This window comes from Macaca nemestrina, chromosome 7 (assembly GCF_043159975.1).
Source record: "Macaca nemestrina isolate mMacNem1 chromosome 7, mMacNem.hap1, whole genome shotgun sequence".
NCBI classification, from domain to species: Eukaryota; Metazoa; Chordata; class Mammalia; order Primates; family Cercopithecidae; genus Macaca; species Macaca nemestrina.
In genome coordinates, this window is record NC_092131.1 from 161,586,696 (window position 1) to 161,592,695 (window position 6,000).

The following is a 6,000-nucleotide window of genomic DNA, read 5'->3' on the forward strand; positions in this document are numbered from 1 at the left end:
TGTACGTGTGGGTCCACAGAGGTTTCTGTGACCCTGGAAGCCTGTCCACTTGAGCTGACCTTCACTGGGGAACAGAATCTCCAGAGAAAGGCACTTAGCTGCCTACTGGGTCCCCACCCAGAGACTGCTGAAAATATTTCTTCAGAATGCTGAGCGCTGAGGACCACTTAGCACATGCTGGAGCCAGAGGTGATGAGACACAAGTCTGTCCTTGGAACTCCCAGGCTCAGAGCCACCATTATGCAAAGAGGACTGTTTAGGGGTTTTCTTTTACTTTTCTTTCCTTTTTCTTTTTTTTTTTTTTTTTTTGAGACGGAGTCTTGCTCTGCCGCCCAGGTTGGAGTACAGTGGCCGGATCTCAGCTCACTGCAAGCTCCGCCTCCGGGGTTTACGCCATTCTCCTGCCTTAGTCTCCCGAGTAGCTGGGACTCCCGAGTAGCACCTCGCCCGGCTAGTTTTTTGTATTTTTAGTAGAGACGGGGTTTCACCGTGTTAGCCAGGATGGTCTCAATCTCCTGACCTCGTGATCCGCCCGTCTCGGCCTCCTAAAGTGCTGGGATTACAGGCTTGAGCCACCGCGCCCGGCCTCCTTTTTCTTTTTCTTTTTTTTTAATAGTTTTTTGAGAAATGGGATCTGTGCTAAGGGCTTTGGGCAGGCCAGCTAGGAGGATGGAAGAAGTTCCCCATTCGCTTGTGAACAAGGCCTGCTCCGTATAATCAACTCCTACACACCTCCGACGTCAGCAGGGTAACATCCCTGCCCACTCTCTCCTCAGGCCTTCTGCATTACCAGACCTGGGGCCTTCCCCTCCCTGGATTTGAGGGCTCTGGACTCTTTGCAGCCTCTACCTCATGCCCAACCAGGACAAGCCCTCAGCACAGGCAAAACAGATTCCACAGTCTGCAGCCCATGGCAAAGAATTTCATATCATTTCCTCCTCCACTCCTCCCTTGGTCTGGCCTGGCCTTGAGACCCAGCCCTGGCTCCACACAAATTCCAGGGTTAATGATGGCCTTGCCTCTGCTACTCTTCCCTTCACTCTCAGACTCCCCTTACCCCGGGCTGTTACTTCTTAACTTTTAGGGAAGTTAGTCTCTCTGGGCCTGTTTCCTCATCTGAAAAAATGAGACAATGATATTTACCTTAGAAGGTGGTTATGAGGGAGAAAGAAGACCAAGTGTGTGAACGTACATGACGGACGGCACAAGTGTTAGCCAAATCCAAATCTTCCCCCATGAGAGTGGCCAGAGCTTCGCCTCTCTCAGTTTACACTCTAGAAGTGCCCTGTGCTGAAGGTTGTAAACTGCTCAGTCAGTATCGACTGCTGAGGCTGATTTCTGCTGAAAAGATTATTGCCCATTTTTATCTATCAAATTGACAAAATTAGGGAAGATAGGCCACAGGGAGTAGGGGAAAGGGCCCTCTTGTACACTAGTAGTAGCAGAATGAATGGGTACAATCTCGATACCCAGTATCTTAGTCTGTTTTCTGTTGCTTATAAGAGAATTATCTAAAACTGAGCAATTTATAACAAAAAGAAGCGTATTTCTTACTCTTATGGAGGCTGAGAAGTCCGAGGTCAAGGGGCTGTATCCAGAGAGAGCCTTCTTGCTGGTCAGAACTCTCTGCAGCATCCAAGGGCAGAGCACAGCACCACACGCTGAGGCGGGCTGAGCACGCTCCTGTACTAGCTCAGGTCTCTCTTCCTCTTCTTACAAAGCCACCAGCTCCCCTCCCATAGTAACCCATTAATCAATGAATTTATGAATGAAAGAACTCATCTGTGAGAGCAGAGCCCTCATTATCCAATCACCTTTTTTTTTTTTTTTTGAGACGGAGTCTCACTCTGTCGCCCAGGCTGGAGTGCAGGGGCGCGATCTCACTGCAAGCTCCGCCTCCCGGGTTTACGCCATTCTCCTGCCTCAGCCTCCTGAGTAGCTGGGACTACAGGCGTCCGCCACCACGCCTGGCTAGTTTTTTGTGTTTTTTTAGTAGAGACGGGGGGTTTCACCGTGTTAGCCAGGATGGTCTCAATCTCCTGACCTCGTGATCTGCCCGTCTCGGCCTCCCAAAGTGCTGGGATTACAGGCTTGAGCCACTGCGCCCGGCCCCAATCACCTCTTAAAGGCCCCACCTCCCAATACTGCCACACTGGGGATTAAGTTTAACAAGCGTTTTGGAGGGTACAAATATTCAAACCATAGCATCTATGTACAACATTTAAGAACATTCGGTGGGGTGCGGTGGCTCTCACCTGTAATCCCAGCACTTCGGGAGGCCAAGGCAGGTGGATCGCTTGAGATCAGGAGTTCAAGATCAGCTTGGGCAACATGGTGAAACTCTGTCTCTACTAAAAATATAAAAATTAGACAGGTGTGGTGGCCCACATCTGTAGTTCCTGCTACTCGGGAAGCTGAGGCAGGAGAAATGCTTGAACCCGGGAGGCGGAGGTTGCAGTGAGCTGAGATTGTGCCACTGCAATCTAGCCTAGGTAACAGAGTGAGACTATGCAGCAAAAGGAAAAAAAAAAAAAGCAAAAAAAAAAAAAGCAGTTCAAGACCAGCCTAGGCAACATGGTGAAACCGTGTCTCTACTAAAAATACAAAAATTAGCTGGGCATGGTGGCCTGCACCTATAATCCCAGCTACTTATAAGGCTGAGATGGCAGGATCATTTGAACCTGGGAGGCAGAGGTTGCAGTGAGCTGAGATCACATCCCTGTACTGCTGTTGTCTGGGTGTACTGCTGCTCTGACAAGACCCTGTCTCAAAAAATAAAATAAAATAAAATAAAATAATCAGCATATTTACTTTATTTTATTATTATTATTTTTATGAGTCTGAGTCTCACTTTGTCACCCAGGCTGGAGTGCAGTGGCACTCACTGCAACCTCCGCCTCCTCAGCCTCCTGAGGAGCCAGGACTACAGCCAAATGCCACCAGCTAATTTTTGTACCTTTAGTAGAGATGGGGTTTCGCCATGTTAGCCAGGCTTGTCTTGAACTCCTAACCTTAGATAATCTGCCAGCCTCAGCCTCTGAAAATGCTGGGATTACAGGTGTGAGCCACCACGCCCAGCCAGTACACTTGCTCTAATTAAGCAGTTTCCCTTAAAGGAGTGTATTAGAAATATTTACGAATGTCAGTATTACAAATGTGCACAAGGTCATATGACAAAGGCATTCACTGCAGCATTATTTGTAATGGAAAAGTACATGGAGACAATCTGAATGTCTAAAACTAGTTAAATTCTAGAGTTGTGATACTGCCATGCTATGGAATACTACGTGACTGTTAATAATAATGATGGAGATCATTATGTACTGATGTGGAAAGATTTTATGCTTTTAAGCAAAAACAAGTTACAGTATTATTTTCAGTTATATAAAACAGTACCTGGCATATAGTAACTAATCAATAAATATTTATTGAGCTGAAAGAGCATGAGCCCAGCCTGTTAAAAACAAATGACCCCCCAACACACACTTATAAACAAGCCCACATATTTTCATGAAAAAAATGTTCGGAAGGACAGTGACCACTGTCAATGGTGCTTATCCCTAGTTCATGAGCAGCTTTAACTTTCTCTGGCTCTGATCTACACAGCCTGCGCTGTGTGAAGCGAGGCTGCAGTGGGCCCACGCAGGCACCAGGCAGCTCACAGGTGTTCAAGAGGCCTTTCGTCCGCACTCCCGGTGGGAAACAACAGTAGAGCCTAACCACCCCAGCCACCATCCAGGGAGACTTGCAGGTCATGGAGAGAGAAAAAAAAAAGCCAAGGACATAGATATGTAATTATTGACACTATTTTATTTATATCTAAGGAGAGACACCAAAGTATGAGCTCCCAAGGGCCCGGGCCTTGGGTGGACCAGAAATTGTGGGCAGGTGGCTTCTAAGGCTTGGAGAACCCAGGCCAGAGCCACCCAGTATTCCCTGAGCACTGAATGTCCTGGGTCTCTGCACTCAAAACTTAAGGGAGAAACAAGGGGTATCAGGCAGGGTCAACTCTGAGGAGCGGGCAAGGTCCCAGTGGCCTGTCAGGGTGAGGTCAAAAAAGCTGAGCTCTGGGTAAGAGGACACTTCAGGTCGGTTACGGTGGCCTGAGAAGGACTGGCAGGCCTCCCTGAGGTCTTGGAAATAAGTCTAAAAGAGTGTGGCTTTAGAATATTTAGGACTTTTTCAAAATTTAGGACACATAACGTAGTTTGGGGAGGCTTTAGAAGAAGAGGGCTCAGCTGGGCACGGTGGCTCATGCCTGTAATCCCAGCACTTTGGGAGGCTGAGGCGGGCGCATTACCTAAAGTCAGGAGTTTGAGACTAGCCTGGCCAACATGGTGAAACCCCATCTAAATTTACAATTACAAAATTTGGCCAGGCGCAGCGGCTCACACCTGTAATCCCACCACTTTGGGAGTCCAAGGCAAGTGGATTATGAGGTCAGGAGTTCAAGACAAGCCTGGCCAAGATGATGAAACCCTGTCTCAACTAAAAATACAAAAAAATTAGCTGGGCGCAGTGGCAGGGGCCTGTAATCCGAGCTACTCGGGAGGCTGAGGAAGAATTGCTTGAACCTGGGTGGTAGAGGTTGCAGTGAGTCGAGATCATGCCACTGCACTCCAGCCTGGGCAATAGAGTGAGACTCCATCTCAAAAAAAAAAAAAAAAAAAGAACAGATTGGTTGGGCATGGCAGCTCATGCTTGTAATCCCAGCACTTTGGGAGACTGAGTGAGGGGACTGCTTGAGCCCCAGGAGTTGGAGACCAACCTGGGCAACGCAGTGTGACTCTGCCTCTACAAAAAATTTAAAAAATAGCTGGGCATAGTGGCATATGCCTGTAATCATAGCTACACAGGAGGCTGAGGCAGGAGGATTGCTTGAGCCCAGGAGGTCGAGGCTATAGAAAAACTGGGCAACAGAACAAGACCCAGTCTCCAAAAAAAAAAAAAAAAAAAAAAAAAAAAACAGCTTGATGAAGTTTTCCAAAGGTATACACCCATGTAACCACCACTCCAACGAAGACAGAGCCTTTCCATCATTCCAGAAAGTTCTCTCATGCCTCTTTGCAGCCAATTGCCCCACCCCCACAAGCCCCAGGCAACCACTGATCTGCTGTCCCTATAGCTTAGCTTTGTCCATTCTAGAATTTTACATAAATCCAGTTACACAGTACATACTCTTTTGTGTCTGGCTTTTTTCACTCAACATAATATTTTTAAGATTATGCATGTTATGTGTATCAATAATTTGTTCTTTTAAAGTATTGACCTGTCTTTAATTGTTCTGGATATACTACAATTTATTTATCCATTCTCCTGTCAACTGATATTTGTTTCCAGTTTTTGGCTATTGTGAATAAAACAGCTATGAACATTCATGTACAGCTTTTCTGTGAATATACATTTTCATTTATCTTGGGTAAATACCACAAAATGGAACTACTGTTATGTCTGTTAGTTTTATTTTTAAAAACTGCCAATATGTTTTCTAAAGTGGTTGTCCCATTTAACACTCCCACCAGCAATGAATGAGAGTTCTAATTGTTCCATGTGTTTGTCAGGACTTGATAGTATCAGTCTTTTTAAGTTTAGCCATTCTGGTGGGTGTGTATTTCACTGTGGCTTTAATTTGCATTTCTCAGTTGGCTACTGATATTGAGATATTTTCATTTGTTTATTGACCCTTTTTTTTTTTTTTTTTTTTTTTTGAGACGGAGTCTTGCTCTGTCGCCCAGGCTGGGGTGCAGTGGCCGGATCTCAGCTCACTGCAAGCTCCACCTCCCGGGTTTACGCCATTCTCCTGCCTCAGCCTCCTGAGTAGCTGGGACTACAGGCGCCTGCCACCTCGCCCGGCTAGTTTTTTGTATTTTTTAGTAGAGATGGGGTTTCAATGTGTTAGCCAGGATGGTCTCGATCTCCTGACCTCATGATCCACCCGTCTCGGCCTCCCAAAGTGCTGGGATTACAGGCTTGAGCCACCGCGCCCGGCCTATTGACCCT